This window comes from Aquarana catesbeiana, linkage group LG06 (genome assembly GCF_042186555.1).
Source record: "Aquarana catesbeiana isolate 2022-GZ linkage group LG06, ASM4218655v1, whole genome shotgun sequence".
Classification (NCBI taxonomy): domain Eukaryota; kingdom Metazoa; phylum Chordata; class Amphibia; order Anura; family Ranidae; genus Aquarana; species Aquarana catesbeiana.
Genome location: NC_133329.1, coordinates 316757427 through 316772995, shown reverse-complemented (window position 1 = coordinate 316772995; position 15569 = coordinate 316757427). Strand labels below are relative to the sequence as shown.

General features: G+C 43.8%; 1 long non-coding RNA gene across 1 annotated transcript in view; it reads right to left on the bottom strand.

Annotated features, from left to right (window-relative positions):
• LOC141146916 (uncharacterized) overlaps positions 1-12916 on the bottom strand; it is a 29805-nt gene extending 16889 nt beyond the window's left edge. The window contains exon 1 of the long non-coding RNA XR_012245000.1: positions 12759-12916. This is a non-coding gene — a long non-coding RNA (uncharacterized lncRNA). The remainder of the gene's footprint in view (positions 1-12758) is intronic.
• Between the last annotated feature and the right edge of the window lie 2653 nt (positions 12917-15569).

The following is a 15569-nucleotide window of genomic DNA, read 5'->3' as shown; positions in this document are numbered from 1 at the left end:
GTTTGAAATGTGTCTCCTGAATTAACGCCACCTGGATGTGAGATTTTTTAAGATCCGCCAGCAGCCTGGAGCATTTTTCCGGCGTAGCCAGGCACCTAGCATTTAAGGAGGTAAATTTTATCTCCCCATGGGGACGTGGAGTCGGGGGTACTCCCGGGGGGGCCATGCCGCGCACCTGTATAAATTGGGATTGGGTAGGGTCACTCGAAGGTGGGTACAGAAAGGGGGCAAGGGAAAGGGGGGGAAGGAAGGGGGGGGGGGAGAAGGGAGCGAGACACGAAGGGAAAGAGAATAAGCGGGAAAGAGGTGAAAGTAAGGCAGAGCAAAGATAGCAGAAGAGACCAGGAAGGACAAAGGTTATCCAACTGTTGCTATATTAAGCTTTGCGCAGATATGCGCTTCCTATTGGTGGGCGTGGAAGACTAGACTCCGTGACACAGAGGGAGACGTGTCATCTGGCGGGAACCGGCATTGTGTAAAACACCAGACTATTACCTCTAGATACATCTAACATTAAGATCCAGTAACAACTAAATAACTACAGTGCAAACCCTACAAACTAAGGGCCTATTTTCACTCGCAATATATATGCTTATGAACGTGTTGATATACATTCATTGCGCTCATAGAACAACCTAGGTATCACAAATATCCCACTTGTCTTAAACATGGGGTAAGATTCTATATGTGCCCCCTGGCCTTCTAGATAAGGGCCACCCCGGCACCCCGCTCTCGTGTCTGAGAAAAATTAGGAAAAAACATAGCGAAGGACAATAAAAATTCCCTCTGCATAACTTTTTAAACAACGAGGGGGAGGTGCGGTGGGATGACACCAGCTCCGTTTAGTTTCAAATATTGATTCTAATGTACCCCATCTCCACCCTGTGGGGTAGGGTATTACCTCATAACACATTCAGTATAACCCCCATTAACCTTGTGAACCACTCACGGAACTGAGTGGACTTAAAGTGTGCACAAAAAGGATACCAGTTCGGTCTAGGCCTCTAGGGCCCCCCAGAAATCCATCTTCTCTCAATAAGTGGTACTCTTGAACTAATGAGTCCGATCAGGATTCCGGAGAGGTAGGGTTGTCTCTTGGGGCTATTCTGGATCTTGAACGACACCGTCTTCTGCTGGTTCTTTGGGGTCTAGGTGATGTAGATCTCGGGTTGTTGAATGTGATCGGGAAGTCCAACCAGTTAGGTACCGAGAACCCGGGGATTGCCAGGAACATAAACAGCTCCGAAAGTTGGTCCGGCCATCGTAATACAAAAGAGTTGTTGCCTTTCAGCACAATCAGGTGGAACGGATGACCCCCTCTGTAGGTGGCTCCTGCTGTTCTGATCGCTTCTAGAAGTGGTCGCAATTAACCTCTCATCCGCAGGGTTAACCGTGATAGGTCCGGGAATAGTTGCACCGATGCACCATCGAAGTCTATGGGGCCCTGAGTCCATGCCTTTCATAGTATTTCTTCCTTGATCGTGTAATAATGGACTCTCGCCAAGACATCTCGCGGTGCAAGATCATCACCTCCTCTGGGACCTTGGACACGGTGTACGCGGTCTAATTCAAATTCTGCCGTCGGGGGTTTGTCTAATAAACGGTTAAATATGGCCATAATCGTAGCCCTGAGGTCACCTCCCGAAGTGGCTTCCGGTAGGCCACGCACTCTGATGTTGTTTCTCCTGCTGCGATTTTCGCCATCATCCACTGAAAGTTGCATCAGGATCAGGCGTCTCTTATATTCTGTGTGTGCCTTTTCCATAGCAGACATTCTGGATTCTAACAAGGAAGTAGATGTTTCCACCTCAGATACCCTATTGTCCACAGTATCTATCCTTTGTTTGAGATCATGAATTTCTTTAGATAGGGTATTCACAATGGAGGCTGCAGATTCAGTAATGTCCTGTTTAGTGGGGAGGAGGGCAAGTATCTCCTTCCAGCATTCTGGGAATGGTTGCTCCTGGGTATTGGCAGTCTGTGAAGACGAGCAACCATCTGCCCCTAAGATGTCTGGGGATACGATCGGAGAGTCCGGCCTGTTAGGGAGAGACCCAGTCCACTGAGAAGTGTTAGGGAGCCCTTTACCAGCCTTCTTAAGCGATGCCGTACCTGCAGTGTTAGTGCGTGGCGGCGCCATCTTGGAATCCGGGGCCTGCGACGGAGTAGCTGAGTTCCGCAAGAAATGCGCGGTGATGTCCGTGTTTCTGCTCGCTGTGGGTGATCCCGGTGGTCTGTCCGTCGTGGACATGTAAGTATTGTCTCGGTACGTGCGCTAACTCCGGTTCCCTACGCGAATGATGCACGGAGCTCCCGGGAAAAGCAGCCTCACAGCGCCATTGCCAAGCCACGCCCCCGAAAAGGTTTTTCTAACAAACCCACATGTTTGTTGTTTTTCAATTTTTGGGGTAGCATTATAAACCAGATAAAGGTCCATTTATTTCAGATAAAACAGGCATGTGTAAAACCAACAAGAAAGACACAAATCTTGAACTTACAAAGTTCACATTTGGTAGAACTTGAAGGCAATATCAGACATGAGTATTTAAGAACTGTGTTTGATATTGCGTTCAGATGTGGTGAAGTCACCCCAGGAAAAGGCAAATTTGGAAGATGCACACAAATTTACCAATGTCAACATGTGCTAGCTGCCATCACGGGGGATCAAGGGACGTGTTTTGGGGGAGAAACCCCTTCCTCTCAGCTACTTTATTATAGAGGAAGGGGTTGCAACCCCAAAACGCGTCCATTGATCTCCCGTGATGGCAGATAGCACATGTTGGCACACTGTGTGCATCCTAAAAATTAGGCTTTTCTACAAATCTTGCAAACATTTTGAACATTGGAGCACACCAAAAAACCAAAGGATTGGGAGGGGTTTTAAACTCGCCCCAAAACATCAATGATGTTCTTATTTTTTTGGATAACATCATTGATGTTTTTCTTTAGGTTTTCCAATTGTAAATTACACCCCATGATCTCCCCGATCAGGATCTGGGCACTTTCTGATGTGAAAGGATCTGGATCCCCAACATCACGATCACCTAAAAAGAGATAAACCAAACAAAAACAGGTATCAAAAATATGCCGGCATCCATCTCTTACCTGAGCCTGTGGTCGCAGACACTCACCTGTTGTGGTGGCTAGTTCCACCCCGTCTTCTTCATCCTCCTGCACTTCTTGGTTTGGGGGAATTTCCCCTTCTTCCAGAGGTGGGGGGTCTCTGGTCTCCTCGGTTGAGGGGTGTCCTCTGAGTCTTTTTTCCCCTATGTAAAACACAAATGCTATACTTAGCACACAGTGATTTGATGGCAGAACTATAAATAGGAAACATTGCTCGGAAGTGGGGTACAATTGTCTATTTTGGCCAAATGCAAAAATGTAGCGTTTTCAGTGTCCTTTGTAAAGCTTCAATACTTTACCTGTTTGGTACAAGCTTCACAGATGGAGACTCCCCATAGTATACACTGGAGCACCTGTGTGGCCCCCTAATAAAAATGGTGTTCTTGTGTCCCACACTAGTGCTCCAGTGTCCAGATGTGAAAGCAGCTGCTGAGTGTCCTCTCCTTACACAGAATCTAGTTTGCATTTCATTCTAGTAACAAAGCCATCTACACAACCAAAATAGTTTCTGACAAGTAGGGCGTAAAAAATGTGGCCAAATGCATATGGCCTAAACAATGGTGTTTTAGAGGCCGAAAGAAAAATCTTTGATACGAACGAATAATGTACCCATGAACATGAAAGTTGCCATTTAAAAATGTACACTTGTAAGAAAAGCACATGGAGCAGCACTAACGTAAGAAACATAAAAAGAATAGGAGCACAGGACAACTACTTACTTTTTTGCAGCACTCTCCGGATCTTTCTGTACTGCTCATGTTCTCGTAATTTGAGGTCCGACCACCGCTTCCTGAGCTGATCTTTCGATCGTCGTACCCCGAATTTCCGGTGCAGACTTTTGACCACTTTCGCAATTATCTTGGCCTTTCTGACATTGGGGTTGGGGTAAGGTCCATACTTTCCGTCATAGTCGGCCTTCTTCAGGATGTCCACCATCTCCAACATCTCCCCAAAGGACATATTTGAGGCCTTAAATCTCCTTCTGGATCGGGACGTTTCCGGCTCCGGGCTTTCCTCCTCCTCCTCCTCGTTGCTATAATTAGCACGATCCTGCTGTGTATCCGCCATGTGCTCTTCCCCCACTGCGCAGAACAAAAAGAGGCGGGGAATAGACTAGAAAGAACGTCAGGGGCGGGCGGAGTTACACGCATGCGCAGTGTGTATAAAGCGTAACACGCGTGCGTATTACGTAAGATCTGTGAGCGGAGGAAGGAACATCGAAAGCGCCGATCGTGATAACGAAGGTAAGATCTAAACTTGGGCCTATACTGCTTTGAAATAGAAGCCTAGATTTTAACAAGATTAGGAGAGTTTGGCCTGACCTTAGGGTTTGTCTTGTGTTGTGTCTTGCAGAGAAAATGGATGGCTTCAATGACCACAACTTCCTCCCCCTGTTCATAGACAAATACAGGGAGCTGGCCTGTCTGTGGCAGGTGAGACATCCCCCATTATAATCATAAACAAAAGAGGCAGGCAGCGCTGGAGAAACTGCTGGAGTTGGTGAAGCCGGTGGTACCCACAGCAACCTTCCCCTTTGTAAAAAACAAAATTGGTGGCCTGAGGAGCACTTATCTTAGGGAGCGCAAGAAGGTCACAGATTCCCAGAGGTCCGGAGCTGCAGCAGATGACGTTTATGTCCCCAGGCTGTGGTACTATGAGAGACTGCGGTTTCTGTCAGACCACACTGAAGTCAGGGAATCCCTCTCCACTCTTCCTTCCACTCTTCCTTCCACCCCAGCTGAGGCTTCCGATGTCCAACCTGGGCCTTCCAGCCAGGAAGAAGTGGAGGAGCCCAGCTGGAGTCAGGTATAGCATTCCTCTACAGATTTCAGGACAATAAAGAAATGATGTTTACTAGATGTTAGTATTGATCACTAATTGCTGATTGAAAAAAGTTTTTTACATATCAATAGACAGTAGTGGGCAAAAATAATTGGGACAAGAATGAAAAATGCTGGGCTCAGAATGCTAGTCTGTTATATTTGTGAACATTCAGTTTGCAACAGTCAGAAGGTGAAAATTGTGTGTGATTGATGAATAAAATACTAAAACTATGTCCCTTTTTCATACACAGGAAGACCTCAGCCAGGAGGAGGTTGTGGAATGTGGCAGTCAGGAGGAGGCGGGGATTAGTGGCAGCCAGGAGGAGGCGGGGTTAAGTGTCAGCCAAGAGAAGCCTGGGACCAGTCGCAGCCTGACCGAATCGCAGGTTCCTCCCCTCCGCCTTCCATATAAAAGAGCGAGGAAGACGACTCCCATGCAGGATTCTGCGCTCAGGCTCATTCAGGAGGCTTCTGCATCCCTCCGAGCCTTACCCACTCCTGAAGAGGCCTTTGCCTGCATGGCTGAAACAAAACTGCAGGGCATGCAGGAGGGTCACGGCAAGCTGTGTGAGGACCTGCTTTATAAAGTCCTAAGTAAGGGGGTGAGTGGGGAACTAACACCCAAGACCGACGTGATTGAGTTGGACCATCCTCCTCCTCCTCCTCCTGCTGCCACAACTCCACCACCACAGCCACAGCGTGGAAGGAAGCGTGGAAAGAAGACCAGAGAGTGATTGCCCTGGGTTCAGTCTGGTCTGACAAAAGCTGCAGTCTCTTGTATGACCACAGCCTGGGGACATGTATGTCATCTGCTGCTTTCCGGATCTCTGGGACTTCTGGACCAGACTGCACTCCTTTAGATAAGGACTCCTCAGGCCACCAATTTTGCGTGAAAATGATTGATGTCTGCCCTGGGGGTCCAAGGCTTCACCCATTTCTGCTGTTTCTCCAGCGTTGCCTCCCTCTTTGTTTAGTTGTGAGCCCTTAATAAAAGTTTTTTATTTGGGAAATTATACTCTCCTGTGTGTTTTCATCCAAAAAGGACAGTTTGTTGGTGACGATTCAGGTACATTTCTAACATAAAATGTGAAATTAACAAGGGACAACAACACCAAACAATCTCCTACAGATTAAATAGAACAACATATTAATGGTGTTGTGGTAACTTGACCCAAAAAACACACACAAAAATTTTCACGAGTACAAATAAAAATCCCAAAAACCAAAAATACGCCTTGAAAAAAATACAAACCCTAAAAAAATTAATCGGCCTTAAAAACCAAAAAAAAAAAAATTATCTCAGATGTGACAAATCAAAATATATCAAAATATATTGAGGGAATCCCGAAAAATAGTAAAGAAATTAGTTTGTGAGAAGTGTGTGTGAATATGAGCAGCAAAACTACTTAATTCTTGTCCCATTATAAAGAAGAAGAAGAAGAGAGTGCGCTGTATTAAACCATTTTTAACATTGCAGCGTGACGAAAGTGCTGTATTTATTGCGAACGCTCATTTTACCTGACCGAGCTGTTCCGTGTCGGAATTTCTTCGGAGCATGCGTGGCACTTTGTGCGTCGGAACAGGCCACACACGGTCGGAATTGACGCGATCGAATTTTGTTGTTGGAAAATTTTATCTCCTGCTCTCAAACTTTGTGTGTCGGAAAATCCGATGGAAAATGTCCGATGGAGCCCACACACGGTCGGAATTTCTGACAACACGCTCCGATCGGACATTTTCCATCGGAAAATCCGACCGTGTGTACGGGGCATAAGAGGGGAGCTGGGTGATAGTGGGCGCTAAGTATACTGAACAGTGCAGCGCTAAATTAATAAACAACTAAAAACAATCTATGGATGAAAAGTCCATAAGCTCGTATGTAAAAACACACATGTAGATGGAAAGACACACAGACGTCAGCGGTGTGGGACGGAAATAGATCTAACTTGGATGCCTTTATGCGGAAACTCGATGAGAACAATAGAAATATTGTTCTCTCCTGGAATATAGATAAAGTTCATGTCACTTTTTTGGATCTAGACATTTTTTTGAAAGACAATCAGTTGGAGTTAAAAAATCATTTTAAGCCCACGGACCACAATGCGTACATACCCTTTGGGAGTTGTCACCATCTTCAATGGTTGTATAACATTCCCAAGGGGCAATTTGTACGCATAAGGCGGAACTGTGCGCATGAGCATCACTACCTTGAACAACCTGAGGTTTTATCTGCCCGTTTTGTCCAAAAGGGTTATAATAAAACCGATATTGATAAACATATTGAGGCTGTTCGAGCTTTAGAGAGAAAGACATTGGTATCCAATGGCCCTAAGGTCAAACAAGATGGTACAGGTAATATTAGAATTATCTTGGACTACAATGTTCAATATAAAAAATTTGAAAAAATAGTCCGTAAATATTGGCCCATTCTTAAACAGGACAAAACTTTGGGCCCTGTACTCCCAGAACACCCCCAGTTTGTTTATAAGAGGGCACCGTCCTTAAGAGATAAATTGGCCCCGGGGGTAATTGACCCACCACTCACATTTGTCAACAGGATTTCGAACATTATGACAGGCTTCTATGCCTGTGGGCGATGCCCACCATGTAAACAAACCAAGGGCAATATTAAAAAACGTAAAGAGTTTATAGCCACAGCCACTAAAAAGGTTTATCAGATTAGGGATTTCATTACGTGTTCGACAACAGGAGTGGTGTATATCATGGAATGCGAATGTGGCCTACAATATGTGGGAAGAACATCTAGGTCCCTGCATATTCGTATTGGTGAACATATCACCAATATTAAGAAAGGCCTGGATTCCCACAATGTCTCCAAACATTTTAAACTCTTTCATAAACGCAGTCCTGTTAAACTAAAGTTCTGGGGAGTTGAAAAAGTAACACCCCATTGGAGGGGCGGCAATTTTATAAGACAATTGAGCCGCCGAGAGTCTTTCTGGGTATATGAAACACATGTGGGAGTACCTACGGGGCTCAATGTTGAGTTTGATTTGAATTGTTTTATTTCTGACCGGTAGTTCTTTTTTTTTTTTTTTTTTTATCCATCTTTAGCTTTATGTGTTATGTGTTGTTTAATGTAATTGGTGTTTGTGTATTATTTGGGCGATTGTAAAAGGTGGCTGTAGTGACTAACTTATTTTAATAATACACTTTTTAATGAAGGTTGTCTGCGATTGACACCTGTTTAGGTATTTTTATTTTGACTATTTTTGGGACCATTACTTTATTATATTTTAGTCTCCATCTGGCTACAACTTTGAGGTCTAATATTCATACATGATGCTGGTTTTTGGGTGACCATGGGTGACCACAGACTATGCAGGCATTAATGTTGACCTCTTAGTTATAGGGAGTATCAAGCCAGGTTGGTTCCCAGGGTGACCCCTTCTATTATGTAGGTTGGTTACCTGTATGTCTTGTTACGCTTCAAATTTATTTTGAATGACATTAGATTAGCAATAGCGACGTGGTGTGTGTCCAGCTTTCCTTTGGTCGCTGTGACAACCACACACGCTTGAGGCTGCATGTTTCCTCCGCCCCAGGAGGGCGGTATGTTGTGACGCAGACTGGCGTGTGACCGGCCGCCGTGTGGACGCGACGCCGGATCTCCATGGCAATAGGTAAACATCCTTCAGGTTTAGTTTATTCCTGTCTGAGGTGGGAGGTACCCTCCGAGGCGGACGGCCACGTGATCCGCCGTCGCGCCGTCGCAGCGTAGTGATCACTATGGAGCCACAGCCTATCAAACACCTCCCACATTCGAGCGGTACGCTCCGATTGGATGCTTACCGCTCGTTTTTCTCCAATCACATAGTCGGATTATCATGTATGTCCCTCGCCGCATGACGTGCTCTAGGGATCACTATGGTAACCACACCAGATGTACGCTTCCTACTTTTGAGTGGTGCGTCCTGATTGGATGCTTACCGCTCGTTTTTCTAATTACACAGATGATTGTGATAAGGGGCTATTTATATAAGACACAGTGGCATCATGGGACTCCATTACCGCTGTGGAAGTCCTATGGACGATACGCGTGCGGGAGTTCCTCTGAATGTCACTACAGCCACCTTACCAGCTTTGCTGTTACCAGTCTTTTTTTCGCTTTTTATCCTAGCACTTGGATTAAGTGCTATAGATGTGAGTACCTGTCTTTTAATAAATGATACCAGTTGCAAGTTATACAGAGAGCACTAGATCTTTTCTTTGTATTTTATGTTGTCACGGGAGATTTACAAGTTCTATCTGCGGAGTTTGAGAGGTGCCTGGCTTCCATCTACAAGTTTACCATTACCACCAGAGGTGGTGAAAGCTCCTATGACCTTCCTGTTAGCTCAGGGGTCTATTATGCAAGGTGAGCAGTTTGGCTAAACAAATGGTGTGAGCACGGACCAAGGAGCACCTCAGACTTTTGCATGAAGCACCCTTTATCACCGCTGACGTCTGTGTGTCTTTCCATCTACATGTGTGTTTTTACATACGAGCTTATGGACTTTTCATCCATAGATTGTTTTTAGTTGTTTATTAATTTAGCGCTGCACTGTTCAGTATACTTAGTTTAAAAGGGTTTATATATTTGCCTTTAGTGTTCAGCTGCTGTTAGTAGTCATTGAGTTTTGCGCTGACTGTTTGTTTTCGATTGGATAGTGGGCGCTAGCTGACATTGTAGGGGGAGGGATTGGGTGACAGTGTAGGGGGGTAGAGTGCACTAAGCAGCCATTACACAGATGCTGCCAGTCAGCCTGGGTGCTGATAGGAGTGCTCCGACCTCACACAGACCCTCTCCCTGCTCACACTGCCAAAGATGCTGATAGAATAGAGGACAGACTGCCTAAAAACTATTACTGCAGCCATTTCCTCAACCTGCTTTCTTAGTCCTGACAACAGAAGCCTTTAAGAAGCTTGGCATTCTTTCTATTATCATCAGTGTGATCAGGTAACGGGGTAAGATCTGTGTATGGAAGGAGCATTCCAACCAGCCTCCTTTGTCTCAGCCTCCTACAGCTTCTCCTCCTTCAAGCAAGTGGCCGAAGGGAGTGCGGGACCGGTGGAGACTGTCAGGAGCAGAGTGAGGATTTATGGGGGAGGTCTGCATGGAGTTGGGGAGGCCTAAAGGCAGGCACAGGGTGCTGCAGAGGAATTTTCTTACAATCGAATTGGCCAATAGACCAAAGGAGGTAGAGAGTGTAAGAACAAGGAGAAGGACTCATTGTTGTGACTAACAGTGTTAATTATCAGTGTTAAAATGAAACTCTGACTTAGACATTATCCTCAGTGGAAAATTAAACTGTGCTGAGAAAACGAAACTCCAACTTAAGCTTTATATAATTACTAAAGTAGAATTCCAAGCTAAAGCTAGCATCTTTTAAGAATTCTCCTCCTCCTCCGACTACCTATGCTGACTAACCTGTGTAAGAAAGATGTATATACTTTTCTGTTTTCAGCCCTCTCTGGTCTGGTCACGTGATCTCGTGTCAGCTGGCGGCAGCTGCAGGGGAGAGGAGAGAGGTGATGTCACCCATAGGCTTCTATGGCTCATGCGTTGTTGGCGCTCCCTCCTCTTCCTTGCAGCCACCACTGGCTGACACAGGGGGGCCAAGTCACGGGAATGATCCAGAGCGGGCTGAAAATAGGTAAGTATATACGTCTTTCTTACTCAGGTTAGTCAGTAAAGGTGTTAGGAGGGTTAGGAAGCATTTTTATGACTAGTTAGCTTTAGCCTAAAATTCTACTTTAAGGATAAAATTAATTCTGGGCATGACTAGAATACATAGTTAGACAGGTTGAAAAAAGATACAAGTCCATCTAGTTCAACCAAAAAAAAGGGAAAAAAAAATCATACAATCCCATATACAAAACCCTATACCCATAGACTACTAAAATGTTATAGTAGATCAGTAAAAGTTTTTTTTAAAACTTAATAAATATTTTCTCCATTTTAAAATGGATTACACAGAATTATTCTTTTTCCTTTGGGTGAGATCATGTGACCAGCCGCAGAGACATCATGTTTTCGAATCATAAACCATCAGTTACTACATTGAGCTAACATTATACAAAAAAAAAAAAAACAGTAATTTTATTAAGTATTGGCCTGTTTTCTTAACTATATATAAGCTGGATTTAGAGATTTAGAATTGTAAAATGTTGTAAAGTAAAAGGATTTAATACTATATACTGAATTAAATGAATATATCTATTTGCACAACACATAGATATACATTTATGCTTCAATACAAATAAAATATGGATTACAGAGTATTAGAGCAGTTATCATGGAGCAGTTACATGAGCAACGGCTTATCAGATATCCTGGATGTGAAAGTATGCTTCTGGAATATTGAGCACAGGTTATCTTCCACAAATACTAGGTCATAGTGAGCATAGCACACCTGATATTTTATGAGTTTGTGTACACTGGCACCCAGCTGTGTCACCACCTCTAAAGTGGTATTAAACACAAAAACATAAATTTAATATATTGCAGTTTACCTGTTTTTAGATGTGGTGACTGCATTTGTTTTCTTTTTTTTAGGCTTTTTTTCCTATATTTTCGACCTGGCGATCCAGCCAGTAATTCTGTTATTTTTTAACTTAATTAAACAGATCAAGTTGTCCAGACAAGGTTGCAGTTATAGGGCTGAGATAAACCATTTACCACTGACAGGGGTACTTAACAAATCAAGTATTTCATTAAAATAAGTGTAAATAAAGTGGACCTTTATTAACCACTTGCCGACCGGCTCACGCCGATATACGTTGGCAGAATGGCTCTGCTGGGCGAAACCCTGTATGGGTAAGTTGTATCCTTTAAGAGCTGCCAGAGGCTGCGCGCGCGCCCGCTGCACGGCGCAGGACCTGATGCGCGTGGCCGGCAGGCGCAATCGCCGCTGGTTACCCGGCACGGGGATTTGTCTGTGTAAACACACAAATCCCTGTTCTGTCAGGGGAGAGGAGACATATCGTTTGTTCCTACTAAGTAGGAACAGTGATATATCTCCTCCCCCAGTCAGTCCTATCCCCATACAATTAGAAGCACTAACTAGGGAACACATTTAACACCTTGAACGCCCCCTAGTGTTAACCCCTTCCCTGCCGGTGACATTTATACAGTAATCAGTGGCTATTTTTAGCTCTGATCGCTGTATAAATGTCAATGGTCCCAAAAATTAGTCAAAAGTGTCCGATCTGTCTGCCGCAATGTCGCAGGTACTGATAAAAATTGCAGATCACTGCCATTACTAGTAAAAAAAAAAATAATAATAATAAAAATGCCACAAAAATGCCATAAATATTTCCCATAGTTTGTAGATGCTATAACTTTTGAGCAAACCAATCAATATACGCTTATTGCGATTTTTGTTTTACCAAAAATATGTAGAAGAATATATATTGTCCTAAACTGATGAAGAAATTAGTTTTTAAAAACATTTTGGAGATATTTATTTATAGCAAAAAGTAAAAAATATAGTTTTTTTTCAAAATTGTTCTAAGCTCTATTTGTGGGAAAAAAAGGACGCAAATTTTGTTTGGGTACAGCATTCCATGACCACGCATTTGTCAGTTAAAGCAACTCAGTGCCAAATTGTAAAAAGTGCTCTGGTCAGCAAGGGGGTAAAATCTTCTGGGGCTGAAGCAGTTAATTTACTTCCTATAATATGCACTTGTATACATTACTATGTATCCTGGATATATAATAACCACATATGATGTGAACAGATAGATGGATAGATAGATTAGATAGACTGATAAAATGAACCTATAAATAATATAATGTACTATACATACCTCCCGCAGTACTAGGAGTTCAGTTTCCAATACAGAATAAAATTGGCTGACCTTTTAGCTGGAAGTCAGATCTTCAAGTGATCCCAAGGTGGAGATAAGTGAAATAATACAGCTTAGAAAAAACAATTTGAACCTATTGAACTTAGGACTGTAGCTGTTTTGGCAACAGAGCACACGTAGACACTCCCTAACACAGAGGAAGTCATCACTGTCATCTATATAGTGTACAGACAAACATAGAAACGCTCTACAAAACTGTACATGAACAATGCGTGGAGGATAAAGGTCACAGAATATTTTGAACATTCTTCACATGATTGCTGACTATGTGACCCCGTTCCTTATATAAACATATTATTTCAACACACCAGTTTTTAAACTGTTAACTTAGGTCATAGCTGTCTGTCATAGGTGAGAAATGTGCAGCGCTACCCCCAGGTGGGGCTGCTCAAAGATTCTCTACCCCACTGGTTGCCTTGACCTTGCAAGTCCTCCAACATCTCTGACATCCTGGTTTCTGACATTTCTGCTATAAGCAAAATAATTCAAAGGCACACACACATGCAATGTAAACCAGTTAGATTTGTTTACTGGAAGATTAATGGCAATGTATTCAGCAACAAGAGTTTGTATCATACAATAGGTAAGACACGGTTAATAGACTGGTGGCAAACCCAACTATAAGCAATTAGAATACTTCAAGAACATATAAAGAGCAAGGTTTGGCCCTGAATGAAGTCAATAGCTACAGGCAAAGAAAAGGGTAGAGGAGTGACCAGGCTTCCGTCAAGCCCCTTCCTTTAATCCCCTGACATTACAGCCCCAGAATTGTGCAAACTCTAAATTCACACTAGCACACTATACAGTTCCTATCCCTATGCTCTAACAAACTGAGTCCTTGGTTACTGTATGGGCCTGCACCAAATGTCCTTGCTCCTTGTGAGGGGGGGGGCGGATACACTGTAGTTCTCAAGAGGAAAGCTCGAAGGAGGGTTTTAGGTCTTCAGCTAGCTCTTTTTTTTATATAACCTTTATTTAGAGCAGGAACACATGTCATAACAAACATTTTCTGAATAGCTAATATATCAGCATTCAGTTGACACATTCCCTTTTTTATACTTAGCAAAAAGAGGCATAACACAAAGGGAATACAGAAAATTAATCAGTTTAACGTCATACATAGCTCGGGTGTTTATCCCTTTAAAGACTCGGGTGACTACTGCTATGTTATCACCGACTGGTATGTATAAACTTCTCAGCAATGAAACCCTTCGCCAGTCCAATACTGGGCAGCAAAAGGTCTAGCTTGACTTCAAGATGGTTCCCCCTGGGCCATACATCAGAGGAGGGGGCAACAGTCGCCTCCAGCTGGCCTCCTCCAACACAACACTTAGGCCGGAACCATATCCAAGCACTCCTGGAACATCAAGGAGAAGAAAAACCATACCATCTAAACGTCAGATGGGTTCCCTTATAGTGGCAGGACATTGGAATCACTTGTTGGGTTAATACATACACAAGAAAACATATAAAACAACTTTCAAAAGAATAAAAAAAAATCAAAGAGAGAAAAGGATTAGCAAGAAATGGAAGAAAAGAAAGAATCAGGATGATATCTGAAATCTCACGAAAGCTGTCACCGTCCACGCCAAGTCCGTCATCATAGAGTATAAAAGATGTTCTTCGTAGCAAGGAGAGTAGATAATCAATGTCACAGCCTTTACTGAGAGTATATCTAGTCCTACTACTGCTAGGGTTGAATACGCTGTCTAAGAGATGGTTTTGCTAGTTCCAACAGTGCTAAGTCTAAACTGCAGGATACGTGGTCTAAATCATGAATGTGGTCCAACCATAATGACCAAGTGCTGGCAAAACGATCCCAGGTACCTTTACAAGTCACAATCCAATCCTCAGCCTCCCTGATCTCATTCACCTTATGTACCCATTCCTCCCTACCAGGAATTTGTGCTCGCTTCCAGTAGCTAGTTCAGCGAGTGGGGCAACATGCTCCTTTTATACTGACTAAGTGGAATTAGAGGAATATGCAGGAGAAAATGAATCGGAGAGAAGGGGATTTCAAGGCCCAGAATTTCTTTAATCTGAGCGCTAATGTCCATCCAAAATATTACTATCACAGGGCAGTCCCACCATGGATGCAAAAGCATACCACAGTCTCCGCAGCCCCGCCAACATATTTAGTTCAGAGGTAGAAGGGTAAATCCAGGCCAGGTTAGCGGGCACTTGGTACCAGGATCCTATAATTTGTCTCCTGCATTTTGGAGTCAATGAAGCTTGAGTGTGTGAGCTGGTACAGGTACAGGTGGGTCAGCTGAGCAGCGGTAGGCTCGGACTCAAGGTCCTTTTCCCAGGCCCGGATATATGTGGGCTTGGTGGCAGAGGTGGCAGACCCCAGTAGTTGGTGAAGTTCAGAGACCATATGCGGTATAGGCTCATCAGCTATAAAAAGGCCTTTGAATGATGTAAGAGAAGTAATATCTCTTATAGAACTGCCATGTACTTTAAAAAAATTGGTGTAATTGTCTGTACCTCCAGAAATTCATTGGAGAACCTCCATGTTGGGCTTTCAAGGTCTCAAAGGGCAACAGTTTACCATTCCTCATAAGTTTACCACAACTGGCGTTACCATCATCCACCCAGGGCCCAAAGAATGCCATCTGTTCTCCAGGAGGGAACCAAAGAAAACCCCCCCAATGGCACCAGCGGGGACACAGAGGGAGCCAGACCCAGCATTTGGTTGATCTGGTCCCATACCTTAAGCGCATGAGTCGTGCCATCTGACAACCCCCTGTG